The 19,144-nt window shown below is 42.3% G+C and overlaps 1 pseudogene; it reads right to left on the reverse strand.

Moving 5' to 3' along the window:
* Window positions 1-8,093: 8,093 nt before the first annotated feature.
* The window catches only part of LOC108530956 (adenylate kinase 4, mitochondrial pseudogene), a 60,745-nt pseudogene continuing 49,694 nt past the window's right edge, over window positions 8,094-19,144 (reverse strand).

The raw sequence follows: 19,144 nt of genomic DNA on the forward strand, positions 1-19,144 counted from the left end.
ACAACCCCCTTTGTGCTCTTCTGACATTGCAACTTGCCCCTTTCCTAGCACTCATTCTTGGGTTGATCTTTGTGGTTAATGGATCTTCTTAAGTGAAGGGAGCAGGCCTTCCTAGTTCCAAGAGGGTACTTGGCAAAATGAAGGCACATGCAGTTTAAAAAAAAAAAAATGCTGGAATAAATGAATGAACGAGAAAAAGGAAAGTAAAGCAAGAGTTCAGGAAAGAGGAAGCTGTGCCCCCTCCCACCTCCTTTTTGTTGTTGTTATTAGCTCTTTTCCCCTCACATGCACTTAAGTTTGTCTGGAGTTAGAAGTGGGGAATGAGGTGGCCAGGCATGGTGGCTCATGCCTGTAATCTCAGCACTTTGGGAGGCCAAGGCAGGCAGATCACCTGAGGTCAGGAGTTTGAGACCAGCCTGCCCAATACGGCAAAACCCTGTCTCTACTAAAAATACAAAAAATTAGCCTGGCATGGTGGTGGGCATCTGTAAGCCCAGCTACTCAGGAGGCTGAGGCAGGAGAATCGCTTGAACCAGGAGGCGGAGGTTGCAGTGAGCTGAGATGACGCCACTGCACTCCAGCCTGAGTGACAAGAGCAAAACTAATCTCAAAAAAGACAGACAGAAAGAAAATAAGTGGGGAGTGGGGTTAATTCTCCTGCATTATTCTTACAGATCAACGACGCCCCTTTATAAGTACTTTTTTGTGTCCTCAATAAGGTGAACTTCTTTTAAAAGTGGGCCTTTCTCCTTTTAAGTGACTGTATTAAGGAATAGTCCTGATGGGACAACAAAGGAATTTTCTAGGGCCACCACGCTTTTCTTCTTTATCAAGATCAGAGTCAGAAATACATTGCTGGGAGCCTCCTATCCCTCAGAGTCACACTTCCCCTTTCAGAGTTTCTCACATAACAAACTTCATTTAACTTTCCTTTGGACTCTTAAAACTCTGCCTTTGAAAAGTCTGTGACCATGATGCTCAAATTTTGCACATCAAAATCATTTTGGGCATTAGTTAAACACAATCCCCCAGCCCCACCCCAGAGATTCTGATTCAGAAGCTAGGCTGGAATCCAAGCATTGTTTGGTAATTATGTTTAACAAATTCCCTCAGGAGATTCTGATGTCCATCAGAATTTGAGAATCTCAAGTATAGTCAGCCTACATTTTCATTCTCTTTGAAGAAAGTAATCACTTTCTTCAAAGTAATTACTACACATAGGTACAGCAAAACATAGTAATTAAACACCTGGGATCAGGAATCCAGCTCTTGAATACTCCACTGAATACTGTTGGACAAATTGCTTAGAACTCTCTGTACACCAGTTTCCTTATTTATGTATTTATTTTCTTTTTGAGACAGTCTCGCTCTGTTGCCCAGGCTGGAGTGCAATGGCTAGATTTCGGCTCACTGCAATCTCCACTTCCTGGGTTCAAGTGATTCTCCTGCCTCGGTCTCCCCAGTAGCTAGGACTACAGGTGTGTGCCATCACATCCAGCTAATTTTTGTATTTTTGGTAGAGATAGGGTTTCACTATGTTGGCCAGGTTGGTCTCAAACTCCTGGCCTTAAGTGATCCACCCGTTATTGGTAAAATGAGAATGATAATAATAGTGCCTACCTCATAGGTTTGTTGTGAAGATTAAATGAGCTAATAATATGTCAAGATCACTCAGCACAATACCAAGGCATATAGTAGGCGCTCAATAGATGTTGCACATTATTATTCAAAGATTCCTGTCACTTCCTCATGAGAACCAGGTTGATGACTGTGTCCTATTAACCTTGAGCCTAAAGATAGAGTTCAGAGACCCTGCAAATCCTTTGCAATTGCATATAAATTACATGTTTATGTATTTTGCTATGAACTGGCTCTGTAGCCCTTCCCACATTCTCAAACAGGGTCTCTGACACCATACTGAGCTCTAGAGGTTTGCTCCTGAAAATGTGCCCTGCACTAGCAGCACCTGCATTAACGGAGGCTAATATTAAGAGAAATGCAGACTCTCAGATTCCACTCCAAATCTACTAAATCTAAAACTGCATTTTATTTTATTTTATTTATTTATTTTTTTATATATTTTATTTATGTATTTTTTTTGAGACGGAGTCTCACTCTATTTGCCCAGGCTGGAGTGCAGTGGCCCGATCTCGGCTCACTGCAAGCTACACCTCCCGGGTTTACGCCATTCTCACTGCCTCACCTTCCCGAGGTGCTGGGACTACAGGCGCCCGCCACCTCGCCCGGCGTATTTTTTTTTTTTTTTTTTTTTTTTTTTGTATTTTTCAGTAGAGACGGAGTTTCACCATGTTAGCCAGGATGGTGCATTTTATTTTTTATAAGCAGAAAAAGGCCGGGCGCGGTGGCTCAAGCCTGTAATCCCAGCACTTTGGGAGGCCGAGACAAGGCGGATCCGAGGTCCAAGGAGATCGAGACCATTCCTGCTAACACGGTGAAACCCCGTCTCTACAAAAATACAAAAATCTAGCGGGTGAGGTGCGCGCCTGTAAGTCCCAACTACTCGTGGAGGCTGAGGCAGGGAAATGTGCGTAAACCCAGGAGGAGGAGCTTGCAGTGAGCTGAGATCCGCCCTGCACTCTCAGTCCGGGCCGACAGGAGCGAACTCCGCCTCAAAAAAAAAAAAAAAAAAAAAAAGCAGAAAAAAACTTTTTCTATTAAAATTGAAAAGTATGAACCTTCAAGCAAGATAATCAAAATAATAATACAATTAACAGGATATCATATACAGATCAGACTAGAGGTTTCGATACTTTGAAGCACATACACCAAAATTAAGAGGGCCATCAACTGTCCCAGTGAGGAAAAGCACTCTGACTCATGGCAAACACATGACTTCTGGGAAACTTGAGCTGACATTTCACAGGACAGTACACCAAAGAGACAGGTCATCACTGGGTTACAGAAATGATCTGAGCTTGAGAGGGATCACAGTAAAACGCCATTGTAACTTGACAATTTCCCTGGAGATCTGTTCATCTCAAAAACAAGAACACAAGGCCGGGCACGGTGACTCACACCTGTAATCCCACCACTTTGGGAGGCCAAGGTGGGCGGGTCATGAGGTTAGCAGATGGAGACCATCCTGGCCAACATGGTGAAATCCCGTCTCTACTAAAAATACAAAAGTTAGCCAGGCATGGTGGTGCGCATCTGTAGTTCCAGTGACTTGGGAGGCTGAGGCAGGAGAATCGCTTGAACCCAGGAGGCAGAAGTTGTAGTGAGCCAAGATCACACCACTGTACTCCAGCCTGGGCAACAGAGTAAGACTCTGTCTCAAAAAACAAAACAAAACAACAGCAACAAAAACCCAAGAATATGTAATATAAAAATCAGCAATACAAAGTCTCATAAAACTAAAACGTCCTCTAAGCCCTGATTATCCTTGGAGCTTAAATAAAGACTGAGTTTTCATTTTCTTCTGTTTACTCTTCTCTAAATTAAATACAAAATATTTTGTTATTTAGGACATTTCTGACTTTATAGCCAAAGTTTTGAAATGAAGACAGTAATAATTTTATAAAATGAATTAGACACATATCAACCCTAGGGGTATCTTCAAGGCAGTCTCCTCCTTTGAAAAGCTTTAAACAGGAAAGCTTTTAAAGAATGACCCTGTGCTTCTGGAAATAACCTAATTATTACCACAGGAAGGGATTTCATATCTATGCCATACAAGAGCACCACATTTCCATATTTAAAGAAGTCTTCATTGCCAGGTTCTCTTTTTTAAAGACACCAAATAGACCAAGGAGTTACTAAAAATGGAAGAGGATAGTGAGAAAACAAGTCATACTATGAACAGGACTTCACCTTATGAATTGCCTCTCTAGCAAAATCAACTGCAGAAAGGAAAGACACTGTCTGTTAAATGGAAGGTAATAAATGGAATTCTTAAGTGGACACAAATACCTCTTGACATTCTGTAACCCAGCAGAGTACAGATGAGACATGCCCTCTGTAGATACAGTGTGCAACTACCAGTGTGGCTCCCTGAGTGCCTGTTTCCTGTGTCTGCCTCTAAGCACCAAAAGCAAAGATTCCAGGCTGAAGTAAATATGTTGTTTTATCTGTTAATGAGAACAGGGAGCTCAAATTAGGGAAAGGTACAAAAAAGACCCTTTGAATTTCCTGATTAATCCCTATAGGTACATGAAAACACATTTAAATAAACAGAATTATTTCCATTTATAATACAAGGAAGCAAGTTAATTGAGATTATTACATAGGTAATTGATGAAGATTTGATTAGCCAATGCATGTAATGTGCCTAACATGGAGTAAACAAACAATAACTACTGCCTATACCTTAACACATGTGGAAATATGCGGTATTTATTATTTGAGCAAAGACCTCCAGCAGGCTTAAACACTTTGGACGAAAAGCTAATTCAAATACTGAACTCAGGTTCCAGTGAACTAAATTTTATAAAAGCACTATTTATGGGTTTGTGCATGCATCTTTCTAAAGTTATCCTGTCTCAACATCTTAAATAGCAGAAAAAGCCACAGCAGCACCTCCCTTTAAGAATCCTTACTCATTCATGGCTATTCTTACCTTTCTCCTTCCCTACCAAAGAGAGAGGCACACCTTGAGTAAAAATGGGAGCTCATCTGAGCTTGGCTGCTAGAGGGCAGCTGGGGAGTGATCCCTGGAGAAGGGCAAGACAGGAAGTGAATCTCCCCTGGTTACTGCCTCAACTGTTGAACGACAAGCAGATGGTGGGCAAAGGTATTCAGAGTCATGTTAATACGTAATGGAATAGAAAGACAATGGTACAAAAGTCAGGAGTTAACTTGTGTTTGATGCTCCATCATCGCTTGTTTACCTACCAGCACTTTGAGAAGGATTAGTTTATCAATAAGACCTTGTTTGGAGTAGGAGTGAGGGAGTGATTTGTTCTGATCTCAGGAAAGAAAAGTGAGCAGGGTCTGGATAGCTCTGAGTAGCTCAAAAGCCTATGTGTGAGCACCATTGCTAGGGATGGCTCAAGGGTAAAGGCCACGTCAGGGGCATGACCCAGTGGACACCCAAAGGGTAGGTAAGGAACATGAGCTAGCCTCCTTCACAGATTAGCCTGGACCCAAGCCCAGCCTACTTTGACAGTCTTTTATTCCATTCATAAAGGAGGTCTTAGGCAGGAAGACTAAGACTCTCCTCTAGCAGCCTCCTTTGCTTAAGCAAAGGAAAAAGAAAAAAAAAGGAATGTCATAAAAAGGGGAACATCACTTTGGTGAGCTCTGCTATTTTCTTTTCTTTTCTTTTTTCTTTCTTTTTTTTTTTTAAGAGACAGGGTCTTGCTGTGTCACCCAGGATGGGGTACAGAGGTGCAATCATAGCTCACTACAGCCTCGAACTCCTAGGATCAAGCAATCTTCCTGCCTCAGTCTCCTGAGTAACAAGGACCACAAGTCCTAGTTGCTTGGCTAATTTTTTATTTTTCTGTAGAGACGGAGTCTTGTGATGTTGCCCAGGCTGGTCTTGAACTTCTGGCCTCTGGCAATCTCCCATCATGGCCTCTCAGAGCAATGGGACTACAGGCATGGACTAACTCCACCATACCTAGACTAGCTCTGTTACTCTTGATGTGAGGCCATAAACTGAACCGAGCAAACTCAAGACCCTTGGTTGCTTGGACACAAGTAGCTATTAATAACATCCAGGAACAAGCTCAGTCTTCTGAGTTAGGAAAACCTGGGCTACACTGGTCACCAGCAGCCAAAGCCTGGGCAAGATGCCGCATATCCCTGGGACCCCTGTCTTCGCTGTTTAACAACATGAAATCATGCCTATTTCATAGGATGCTAGAAAGATTGAGATGTTTCTAAAGGTCCTAAAACTGCATGTTTCACTCAGTAAGCTTTCAATAAACAGTACCTATCTTAAGTCTGCATTAGTATTGGAGGGTATTAAACACAGCAGCATTTCCAAAGTCTAAGTAAGAAGCCTGTGAGGATAATGGAAGCAAACTGAATTAAGAGCTGGGTAGAATAACAGAATGCGAAGTCAAGTTGGAATCTTAGAAACCATCTAAACTACCCTCTTTGCTTAAAGGTGAAAGAATAGTCATATGTTGCAGCAGAAGGAAAACCAAGAAAAGATGTCCCTTTAATTTTACTTTTGTAAAATTAAGGCCATTGACCACGAAATAAGTACTACGTTTCAAAGACCATGGGAAAGGTATTTATCTCTTTTAGGTCTCACCTAAACCAGCACGGACCTTCAACTGCTAGACAATCTCAGCAAACACACACACTGGAGACTTACTGAGTGACTCAGCTAGAATTGTCTATTTAGCTGGAAGGAAAGAGGGAGGGAAGGATAGATGGAGGAGTGTTCTTCCCAGAGGACAGCAAGAATTATTCAAGGTGGCCACCAAGTCTGGAAACCAGGCAAATCTTTTAACAAATGGTTTATTGATATTATGTTATAATGAATGACAAAATATTCATATCTAATTCTAGAATTTATGGCCACCCCATAGGATGAATCTTTGGAACAGAAAAAAAATAATAAAGATTTTGTTTTCCCGTAATTGTAAAGCTGTTATACTCAGTCCAGGCACAGCTAGTACAACATTCTGCTTAACCCCACAGGCTCCGTTCCCTTTACCACCTATTTATTTTATTTTATTTTTCTTTGAGAGGGAAAAAAAAATTTCACTCTGTCACCCAGGCTGGAGTGCAGTAGCACGGTCTGGGCTTACAAGCTCCACCTCCTGGGTTCACGCCATTCTCCTGCCTCAGCCTCCCGAGTAGCTGGGACTACAGCTGCCCGCCACCACGCCTGGCTAATTTTTTTTTTTTTTTAAGTAGAGACGGGGTTTCACCGTGTTAGCCAGGATGGTCTCAATCTCCTGACTTCGTGATCTGCCCGCCTTGGCCTCCCAAAGGGCTGGGATTACAGGCGTGAGCCACCGTGCCCGGCCTTTACCACCCATTTATAATATATTTGAGTCACTCATAGGAGTGAAACACTGTCAGCATTAATAGTTAGCAGCACTTTCAAAATACACTGTATTGTCCTGAATAGAAACCTTAACTATTCAATTAGTCCAGTAATTCCAAATGATCTTATTACTTCTATACATAAGATGTGATCTTACAACATTTATGTAGCTAAATACTTACAGTTCCCATGGTTTTTGAGGATTCCCAAAAGACTTTAGGGAGTTCTCAAACGACTTTTAGGGGTTTAATTTTTTTCACAATCAAAGAAAGGAACAGTGTCAATCCATAAGTGTCAGACCAGCAGTTTAGTAAGATCCTCTTCATCGCTCAGTTCCCAGTGCATATAGAGATTCAATACAGTCCCCTCACTCTCAGTTCTTAGAAGAATTTGAGAGGGATAAGAACAATAACTACCTGTTTTGTTTAATAGCCTAAAAGTGAAAACAAATGTCAAAAAAAACGCAGTCTAAAAAGAAATAGAAGTCAAATTCTTTCATCCCAGGATGTCTGAAAAGGAGAGACTCTATGGAGCATGGATGCAGAAAAGGAGTTATTCCTACTGGAAAAAAAAGAAAAAAAAAAGAAATGAACTGTTGACACAGTCACTCAAGACCAGAGAAACAACCACTGAGAGTAAGTAGCCTCAATTTCATTGTCACCAGGAAGGCACACAGCAGAAAGCGTGGGACAAATCTGGGCTAGAGCCCTTGGCAGACTCAGGCTTCCAGGTGCTGTGGTTCAACAGCCTTTGTGGGAATGGGGAGAACCAGAAGCCATCACCATGACGTGTGAAAAAGGATGCCACAGCAACAACACAGCTGTCAAAAATCAGCTGGAGCTGAAGTTACACCCCGTTTGAAATCCACACTGTACTTGTTTTCCCGTCAAGGGCTTGAGACTTGCAGAGACACGTTAAACATGTGTAGGTGACCTTCCTTTCGAAAGGCAGAGGAGGGCCTCTTCTGTAACTCTTTCTACTCATTTGTTTTCCTATCAGTTCACCATTTCAACTAGAAAAGAGGCTGCAAGCTTCCTCAGCTAACTTCTAATTTGGACACAGCACAAATACTACACACACAATTGAATGAATGTCCACATCTTCCTGGTTCTTCCATTGGGCAGGGTTAATATGCTTCTTTGGACTGAATAGGTGTGATCATGTTTGAGAAAAGTGTGTTAACTTAAGACCGGATTTTGTTCGTCTCTGTCCCAGAAAATTGGTGGAGAACTCCTCGGCTCTTGTATAATTCAATGACTGGCTTTGCCACATCCTTGTACTGTCTTAGCCTGGCAGCAACTGCTTCAGGTTTATCATCCTTCTACTGGACTAATGGTTCACCAGCGACGTCATCAATCCCATGTATATGAGGTGGATTGAAGTCCATGTTATATACCCTTCCGCCAGGAGGGTGAATCCAACAGCAGCTGAGACGATGTTTAAGTGTTTCAAATGGAACCTTCAAACTGATTACTAGATCCACGTCACAGATTTTTGTCCAGCGCTTCGGCTTGTCGTAATAGGAAAACCATGGAGGAGCCAGTGCTGGCCACGCCCATTCTCTAACTCGGACATCATTAGGCGTGTAATCACATGGTCTGGAACCAAAAGACTTTTTTCTATATACTGTTTTGCCATCTCACCAACTTCGGTGTTGGCCTTGATGTTCTCCCGCAAGAAGTGCCTGCTGGAGAGATCCTGGAAGCCAAAGTTCTGGGCGATCCTCTGGCACACAGTGCCCGTGCCCGAGCCGGTGGGGGGTGCGGGGGCGCGAGGATGACCGCGCCAGGAGTTTGGAAGCCACTGCCTTCGCGAGGAGCGTGGCGGCCAAACGCGCAGCCCAGACCGCGGCCCCGGAGGGAGCCCCGGAAATTTTGTTTCTAGGTCCCCTACCTCTAGCACCCTCCGCTTGTGCTGTTTTTTGTTTGTTTGTTTGTTTGTTTGTTTGAGACGGAGTTTTGCTTTTGTGGCCCAGGCCGGAGTGCAGTAGCGCGATCTCGGCTCACTGCAACCTCGGCCTCCTGGGTTCAAGCGATTCTCCTGCTTCAGCCTCCCGAGTAGCTGGGATTATAGGCATGCGCCACCACGCCCAGCTAATTTTTGTGTTGTTAGTAGAGACTAGGTTTCACCATGCTGTCCAGGCTGGTCTGGAAATCCTGACCTCAGGTGATCTGCCCGCCTCTGTCTCCCAAAGTGCTAGGACTACAGATGTGAGCCACCGCGCCCGGCCCTAACACTGCATTTTAAACAAGATCCCAGGTGATTCCTATGCACATTAACTCTAGAGAAGCACTCGTCTAGAAATTTCCCAAATCTCCCTAATGAGAAGAATCACCTGGGATGCTTGTTAAGTATTTAGATTATCCAGCATATTTCTTAGCAATTTTGATTCATTAAATCTAGTAATTTGAAAAATTACTCTGGGTTAGTCTCATACAGCAGATCCTTGAAGAACCTCATTCCATTATAATGTTGATGAGAAAAAAAATTGACACCCAGCTGGGGCCACTGCCTGTGTGGAGTTTGCACGTTCTCCCCATATATGCCTAGGTTTTCTCTGGGTGCTCCAGTTTCCTCCCATATCCCAAAAATGTCCACATGAGGTGAAGGGGCATGTCTCTACATGGTCCCAGTCTGAGTGAGTTTGTGTATGAATGTGCCCTGTGATGGGATGGCATCCTGTCCAGGGCTGGTTCCTGCCTTACACCCTGAACTGACAAGATAGGCATTAACCCTGAACTGGAATAAATGGGCTGGAAAATCAAAATAAATAAATACAAATTATTATAAAGTAAAAACTGATGAGTCTACGATAATCATACAAATATACAACAGTAGATCTGAAAGCGCTCAGCAGACCCACTGTATTTGTGTGGTGTGTGTGTGTGTGTGTGTGTGTGTGTGTGTGTGTATTTTAACTGCATGGTGGTAAGAGCTATTGCTTACGTTTTTCATTTTGCAAACATTTCTTCCTTAATTTAACCCAGCACTACTATAACCACCTTCACTCATTGATTCACCAAAAATTGGGTAGCCTGGGCCTAGTGGCTCAAAGTGTAATCCTGACACTTTGGGAGGCCAAGGCAGGCAGATCGCTTCAGCCCAGGAGTTTTAGACCAGCCTGGGCAACATGGCAAAACATGGTCTCTACAAAAAAATACAAAAAATTAGCTAGGTGTGGTGGTGTGCACCTGTAGTCCCAGCTACTGGGGAGTCTGGGGTGAGAGGATCACCTGAGCCCAGAGAGGTCGAAGCTGTAGTGAGCCGTAATTGCACCCCTGCACTTCAGCCTGGGGTACAGAGTGAGACCGCGTCTGAAAAACAACAAAAATTGGGTAAATCATTGTCTTGTTTTTATGAATCTTTCTTAAATGTATGCATAACTCACATTTATTTCGTTGTTTAATATTAGAAGTATTTTGGTCTTTATTTAGAAGTTTGAATGTATGGCCGGGTGCGGTGGCTCATTCCTGTAATCCCACACTTTGGGAAGCCGAGGCGGGTGGATCACCTGAGGTCAGGAGTTCGAGACCAGCCTGGCCAATACGGTGAAACCCCCATCTCTACTAAAAATACAAAAAAAATTAGCTGAGTGTGGTGGCGGGTGCCTGTAATCCTAGCTACTCAGGAGGCTGAAGCAGGAGAATTGCTGGAACCCGGGAGGCAGAGGTTACAGTGAGCCAAGATTGTGCCACTGCACTCCAGCCTGGGGACAAAGTGAGACTCCAATTCAAAAAAAAAAAAAAGAAGCACATGCATATTAGTCTTGTCCACATTCCAGTTCTCAAACCTGTGACTGTTATATGGGAAAACAGTCTTTGAAGATGTGATCAAGTGAAGGGTCCTGGGGTAGGAAGATTATCCTGGATTATCTGGGCGGTCCCTAATTGCAATCACAAGTGTCCTTATAAGTGGGAGGCAGAGGGAGATTTGACTCCAAACAGAAGAGCAGAAAACAGAGTGCCCTGCCAGCACATTAATTTCAGCCCAGTGAAACTGACTTAGGATTTCTGAACTCCAGAACTGTGACAGAATAAATGTCTCTTGTTTCAAATCTGTGGTGTTTTGTTACAGAAACCTTAGGAATATGGATATGCATATGTTCTGCTTTACAAAATAATGCCAAACAATTTACAACCAAAATTGGCAAGTATTCACAATTAATGACATGTTAATGCTCTATATGAAATGATAGTTCAAGTGATGGTTCCAGAATTCCTATAGGGTGTAGGTGTAGGTTAGGAAACTTGTATTGAAGTTGTGTTTTCATAACACTTTAAAAAACTCTTGGGGAGGCCGGGCGCGGTGGCTCACGCCTGTAATCCCAGCACTTTGGGAGGCCGAGGCGGGCGAATCACAAGGTCAGGAGATCGAGACCACGGTGAAACCCCATCTCTATTAAAATACAAAAAATTAGCCAGGCATGGTGGCGGGCGCCTGTAGTCCCAGCTACTCAGGAGGCTGAGGCAGGAGAATGGCGTGAACCCGGGAGGCGGAGCTTGCAGTGAGCTGAGATCAGGCCACTGCACTCCAGCCTGGGCGACAGAGCGAGACTCTGCCTCAAAAAAAAAAAAAAAAAACTCTTGGGGAAAAAGCATCAAAGTTCTCTATCAGAGAATGTGGGTGGAGAGAGTAGGTCAGCATTGGTTGGCACACAAGTCATTACTTTTCAGGCTTGCTAATTAAACAGCTGGGCATGGTAGCACATGCTAGTAATCCCAGATGCTCTGAAGGCTGAGGCAAGAGAATTGCTTGAACCCAGGAGGCAGAGGTTGCGGTGAGCCGAGATTGTGTCATTGCACCCCAGCATGGGCAACAAGAGTGAAACTCCATCTCAAAAAAAAAAAAAAAAAAAAAAAAGTTTCAAGGTGTTTTTGTGACCAGAAATGATCAGAACTTGACTCTTGTTTGTATCAATTAACCTATGTGAAATTGGTGTTGTTATAAGCTGTTTTGCCTAAAGTCAGTTTCCAAGAACCTACTGATGACGTTAAGTGAGGACTTTGTATTTGGGGAATGCTACTCTCAAAAATAATCAGTCTATAGCTGACAGAGCCTTCCTGTGGCAGCCTCTTCCTCCTTTGCATACAAATTTGTATTTTTCTTACAGTGCTTGTCATACCTGATCTATATTACAGTCATGATATAGCAGACCCCAGTATTCTCCATGTAGGATAAAAAACTCAGAGAAATCAAGAATTATTTTTCAGTTATTTGTGTGCCCAAAAGAATGTAAAACAGGTCTTACCCTTAGTAGGGACTCAAACAATTATTTGATTCAACTGATGACATTGATTAAAAATTAGCTGGGCGTGGTGGCGTGCACCTGTAGTCCCAGCTACTTGAGAGGCTGAGGCAGGATGATTAAAAGGATGTGTTGTTATTTAGTAGTCCAGACAGTTGGGAAATATGAAGCCTGGAAAGATTATGACTTATTTACAGAAGGAAGAACAAGAAATAAATTATGAACTCTGTGCCAGAAACCCCGTTAAGCTTCTTACATCCATTCTCTTTGATGAATAATACATTGGAGATGTTAATTAACTTGCTTGCTCAAGATGACCTAGCAAAGTAGTTAGTGGAGCCAGGATTCAAAACCTGATCTAGGTGGCCATATCATACCAGGGTACAAGAAATGGGTGGCAGAAATTACTGGGCACAGAATGAATTGTGGAAGCAAGCAAAGCAGGTATCAAGCATTTTTTTTTTTTTAAAGAACAAACAAACAAAAGCATGCCATATGTCAAGTAACCAAGAGCTGGAGGCAGAAGAGTTGAGAACAGAAAGCGACAATCTAGGACAATTTCATGGAAGGAAATCTAACATGCAAAAAAAAAAAAAAAAAAAAAAAAAATGAGTGTGGTTTTAGGGACCTCAAAAGACCTATCTCTTGGCTAAGAGAAATGTATACATCCTCCCTTATTTGCCTCAACAACCTTCACCCTCCAAAATGAGGTTTGCTGTTATAGATGGGTCCAATACAAGAGCATGCAGTGAGTCAGGCTTTCTTGAATAGATAAATGTTTTAATCCAACAGGCTATTGAGGTGAAACAGGACCACAGGCTGTTTTCCTGGTGGGGAGCCCCATCATCTGCTGGTCTCTGCTTCACTAATTGGCCCCTTTCTGCCTTGTGTTTCCAAACAGTGGGTAAGGTAAAGACAGGGCAGTGCCCGGAGAATTCCCAGCCATCTCTCAGTGGTTTTCTTTTTCTCTTTACTGCTTTCTCTTCCATTTGTGGAACTAGTGAAGTTATGCTATAGAGGCCATATTTGTGTTCCTCCAAAATTCAGCTGTTGAAACCCTAATCTGAATTGTGATGGTGTTAGGAGGTAAGACTTTTATTTGGGAGGTGATTAGATCATAAGGATAGAGCCTTCATGAATGGGGTTAGTGTCCTTGTGAAAGACATCCCAGCATCCCCTTGCTCCTTCTGCCATGAGAGGACTTAGCAAGAAGTTAGTTATCTATGACCCAGAAAATGGGCTCTCACCAGACACCAAATCCACTGGCACCTTGATCTTGGACTTCCCAGTCTCCAGAACAGTGAGAAATAAATATCTGTTATTTACAAGTCACCCAGTTAATAACCTTTAGTTTTAGCAGCCCAAAGGGACTAAGAGAGGTAAGATGGAGTCCAGTGCCCCCTCCTAAGAAGAGGTGTTCTCATTCATTTAGCAAACAAAGTGGGAATCACTTGCAAAAGTTTTACTCCCAGGCTTTAAGACTCTGCTCGTCTGGAAGTCTTAGTATCCAATAGAGGGATGCTTCCACCTAGAAACTTCTTCCATTGAATTGAAACCTAAAACTGCTCGTTCTGCCATCAAAGCAACAAACATAGGAAGATGTCGCAGTTGACAGCCCTTGGTAGCTATAAAGGCAATGGAAACACAAAATGAGCTTACAGGAAGGAAATAATAAATGCCAGCTGTGTCTAGCTACGGAAATAAGAGCCACTGCCTTCATCTGTACTTAGTTGTTGTTAAAGTTATTATTGTTAGTGCATAAATGTCATGTTTTTCTTCCCCTTTCCCAGATATTGTATATAGGGTGTGTTTTACACATCCAATATACACAAGTGGTTAAATACAAGTGGTTACATTTTACGAGTCGTAGTGGCAAAATGATGAGAAGTAACAGCCGAGCCAGAGGAAAAATGATCAGTAGTTTATTTTGAACCTGAGATGCAGCTTTTAACCTTGGGATGCCATAGCAGGGCTTGCCTTTGCTTGTAACCCTGTTAGGGGAAACCAGAGTATGTTTGTTATGCATGTAATAGTTGGCTTATGTTAGAAGGGGACCAAGAGTTTTCTTTCATGACCAGGAAACGATAGACTGTTCTGCACAATCATAAAGCCTTTCACAGTACTTGCTAGTTCCACTGTTCCGTTACTGCCTATTTAGGGGATGAGGAGGGGCGGGGAGGGAAGCACCCATAAGCTTGGAGAGGAAATGAATTTGGCTACCCTCGTGGCCACAGATGATTAGACCAGTATACCCACCGGCGACTCTCCACAGCCGATGGTAACTGACCAATCAAAAAGATCCTCCCTGCTCAGAGAATTTGAAGTGAAGAGTTAAAAAACAGAAATAAAGACTACATAGACTATGGAAGAGGAGAGGAGAAAGTAGTTAGTACCTAGGCTGCCTCAAACCCCAAATGCTTTCCATTTCCAATCCATATGAATTCCCGCAATAAATCCCTTTTTTTTTTTTTTTTTTTTTTTTTGAGATGGAGTCTCACTCTGTCGCCCAGGCTGGAGTGCAGTGGCGCAATCTCAGTTCACTGCAACCTCTGCCTCTCAGGTTCAAGCAATTCTCCCTACTTCAGCCTCCCGAGTAGCTGGGATTACAGGTGCCTGCCACCATGCCTGGCTAAATTTTGCATTTTTTATTAGAGACAGGGTTTCACCTTGTTGGCCAGGCTTGTCTTCAAGTGATCTGCCTGCCTCGGCCTCCCGCAGTGCTGGGATTACAGGCCTGAGCCACCACGCCTGGCCAATCCCTTTGTATTTTCAAGCAATTGTGAATGAGTCTGTATACCTAGCTATGAAAGAGACCTAACATAATGCTGCTAAACACCTAGGTAATTTTTAAATGCGACATCTGATACATATGAAGAAACATACATTTGTAACATATGTACTTTGTAAAGCATAACAAAATAAACACAGAAGGAGCCACCACTCAACATAAAATCTGAAGCATCTCCAACTCTGTTGAAGTTACCTGGGTGCTCCTCTCTAATCCCACACCTCCAGCCTGCTCCATTTTCCACCAACCCAGGGGTGACCACTATTCTGAAATTTGTCTTTTTCATTGCCTTTCATTTAAAAGAAAATTGTGGCTTTGCTACATATTCATCCCTAGTCAATATTTGACATGTTTTGAGCTTTATAAAAACAGTATCATACCATATACACTAGTAAGTAAGGATTTGCTTTTTCACTCATCATTGTTTCTAATGCTTATTCATGTTGTCTGTTGCTATAGATAAATCATTTTCATTGGTGGGTACATTTCTGGTTATGTGAATATACCACCCTTTACTTATCCATTCACCTATCAATAGGCATCTGGGTGGTTTCCAGGCTATTTTGCATTTTGAGAACTGTACCTATGTACCTATGTAAATTCTTGTACCTGTTTCCTGGTACACTTAGGCAGAGGTATCTCCAGAGCACTTAACAGGAATGGAATAGCTAATGTATTATGGTAGACTGATAATAGGCCCCTCAGATATGTCCACATTCCAGTTCTCAAACCTGTGACTGTTATATGGGAAAAGAGTCGTTGAAGATGTGATCAAGTGAAGGGTCCTGGGATAGGAAGATTATCCTGGATTATCTGGGTGGTCCCTAATTGCAATCACAAGTGTCCTTATAAGTGGGAGGCAGAGGGAGATTTGACTCCAAACAGAAGAGCAGAAAAAAGTGCCCTGCCAGCACATTAATTTCAACCCAGTGAAACTGACTTTGGATTTCTGGAGAGAAATTAATGACACATCAATGCTCTATATGAAATGATAGTTTGAGTGATGGTTCCAGAATTCCTGTATAGGGTGTAGGTGTAGGTTAGGAAAATTGTATTGAAGCTGTGTTTTCATAACACTTTAAAGAACTCTTGGGGGAAAAACATCAAAGGTCTCTATCAGAGAATGTGGGTGGAGAAAGTAGGTCAGCATTGGTTGGCACACTCACAAGTCATTACTTTTCAGGCTTGCTAATTAAACAGCCAGGTTCTCTGCTTGGTTATATTATTTTCTTGTTGGAGACCTCAAAGAGTCATCTTATTGGCCCCAATTCAGGGAGGAATAATCACTTCTCAGATGCATTAATGGATTTTTAGTATCATTGGCATGCCAAATACTTACTAGAACGATTTCCTTATTTACGAAGGTATTTTTGTTATTAAATCAAGAGCAGATAGGATCATTGCCCTGGCCTCTGCACCTTGCAGAAACAGCACTTGTTTTCATGACAGAACCCCCAACGACAGTTGAACTGGGGTTGAACGGAAGACAAGCCCTTTGTGTCCTTCTCTCCTTGCATATCTGATTTATCCAATACAGTTCATAACTCTCAATCTTGCCACACTTCCTGCACTACAGGATCATTGCTGCTGCTACTGACAGTGGGAACTCATAAGAGATGAAAGCATGAGAGTTTCCAACTAAAAATCAGGAGAAGAAAGGTATATCAGTGTTCTATTGCTGCTACAACGAATTACCACCAACTTGGTTTTTCAAAAACAATACGAATTGTCTGGGTGTGCTGGCTCATACCCGAAATCCTAACACTCTAGGAGGCCAAGGTGGGAGTATCACTGGAGCCTAGGAGTTCAAGACTAGCCTGGGCAACACAGGGAAACCTCATCTGTACAAACAATAATAAAACAAAAATAGCCAAGCATTGTGGCACGTACCTGTGGTTCCACCTACTTGGGATGCTGAAGCAGGAGAATTGTCTGAGCACAGAAGGTTGAGGCTGCCATAATCTTGCCACTGTACTTCAGCCTGGGTGACAGAGTGAGATCCTGCCCTCCCTGCTGCCTAAAAAAATACAAATTCATTATCTTACAGTTCTGTAAATCAGACATCCCATATGTTTTTCACTGGGCTTAAATCAAGGCGTTGGCAGGATTGCATTCCTTTTAGGAGGATCTAGGGGAGAATCTGTTTCTTTGCCTTCTCTGACTTCAAAGACTGCCCTCATTCCATGGCTCATTATTCTGTCTTCCATCTTCAAAGCCAGCAATTAGCATTTCTCTAACTATTCTTCCATAGTCACATCTCCCTCCTACCACATTGGGAGAGGTTCTCCAATTTTAAGGATGCGTGTGATTTTGAATAGGACTCACCCAGATATCCCAGCATAATTTCCCCTTCTCAGGGCCCTTAATTTAATCACATCTGCAAAGTCCCTTTCCTTACAAAGTAACATATTCACAGGTTCTAGTAATTAGGACATTAGGACATGGATGTCTTTGGGGGACCATTATTCTGCTTACCACAGGTTTGTTTAAAGAGGGAAATGCAATGACAAATTTGATGCTTACTTAGCTGCTGGTGTTATAGACATATAAGCCATATAAATTTAAACATAATGTTTAGAAAGCCCATTAGAACACTGTAAAGCACAACATATAAATCAATTTTATATACAACTCAAATTACTAATGGAATTATATACTACGTACTTAATATCGATGGACTGTCTTTAATTTTTTTTTCTTTAAGACACAGGGTCTTGCTCTGTCACCCAGGCTGGAGATGCAATGGTACAATCATAGCTCACCATAACCTCGAACTCCTAGGCTCAAGTGATCCTACTGCCTCAGCCTCCCAAAGTGCTGAGATTAAGGTGTGAGCCACCAGGCTCAGCTGAAATGTCTAAATATCAATGGAATTATATAGTATGTACTTCTTTCACTCAACATCACTTTTGTGAGATCCACTGATTTGTTGCATGTGGCTGTAAATTATTTATTCTCATTGTTGTAGAGTTTTCTATATCTTATGAATACACCACAATTTATTCATCTATTTTTGTTTTTTTGGTTTGTTTTGTTTTTTGAGACAGGGTCTTGCTCTGTCACCCAGGCTGCAGTACAGTGGGACAATGTCAGCTCACTACAACCTCTGCCTCACGATCCTCCCACCTCAGCCTCCCAAGCAGCCATGACTACAGGTGCACATTAATGCAATTAGCTAATTTTTGTATTTTTTGTAGAGATGAGATTTCTCCATGTTTCCCAGGCTGGTCTCAAACTCCTGGACTCAAGCAATACTCCCACCATGGCCTCCCAAAGTGCTAGGATTACAGGTGTGAACCACTGTGCCCAGCCCCATTCTGTTTTTTATGGACACTTGGATAGTCTCCAAGTTTGGGGCAATTATGCATTGTACTGTTATACACATTGTTGTCCACGTCTTTTGGTGAACATATGAACACATTTCTATTGCATTACATTTGGAAGTGGTATTTCTGGGTCATAAAGTGTGGATATGTTCAGCTTTACTGGATATTACCAAACAATTTTCTAAAGTGTTTGTACCACTCCTACCAGCAATGTATGAGGATTGCAGTTACTCCACATCGTCACCAGTACTTTTTCTCTATAGATATTCTGGTGGATATTTAGAGGGATTTAATTATGGCTGTGGTTTGCATTTCCCTAATAACTAATGAAGCTGAGCAACTTTTACTATATTAGCCACTAGGATAGCCTCTTTTATGCAATATCTGTTCAACTGTTTTGTGCATTTTTCTATTTAGTTGTTTGTCTTTTTCTTAGAGAATTTTTCTTTTTTAGAATAAAATACCTAGGAATCCAACTTACAAGGGATGTGAAGGACCTCTTCAAGGAGAACTACAAACCACTGCTCAAGGAAATAAGAGAGGACACAAACAAAAGAAAAAACATTCCATGCTCATGAATAGGAAGAATCAATATCGTGAAAATGGCCATACTGCCTAAAGTAGTTTATGGATTCAATGCTATCCCTATCAAGCTAACACTGACTTTCTCTACAGAATTTTAAAAAGCTACTTTAAATTTTATATGGAACCGGCCGGGCGCGGTGGCTCAAGCCTGTAATCCCAGCACTTTGGGAGGCCGAGACGGGTGGATCGCGAGGTCAGGAGATCGAGACCAACCTAGCTAACACGGCGAAACC

The sequence above is a fragment of the Rhinopithecus bieti genome, unplaced genomic scaffold (genome assembly GCF_001698545.2).
Source record: "Rhinopithecus bieti isolate Rb0 unplaced genomic scaffold, ASM169854v2 scaffold_6513, whole genome shotgun sequence".
NCBI classification, from domain to species: domain Eukaryota; kingdom Metazoa; phylum Chordata; class Mammalia; order Primates; family Cercopithecidae; genus Rhinopithecus; species Rhinopithecus bieti.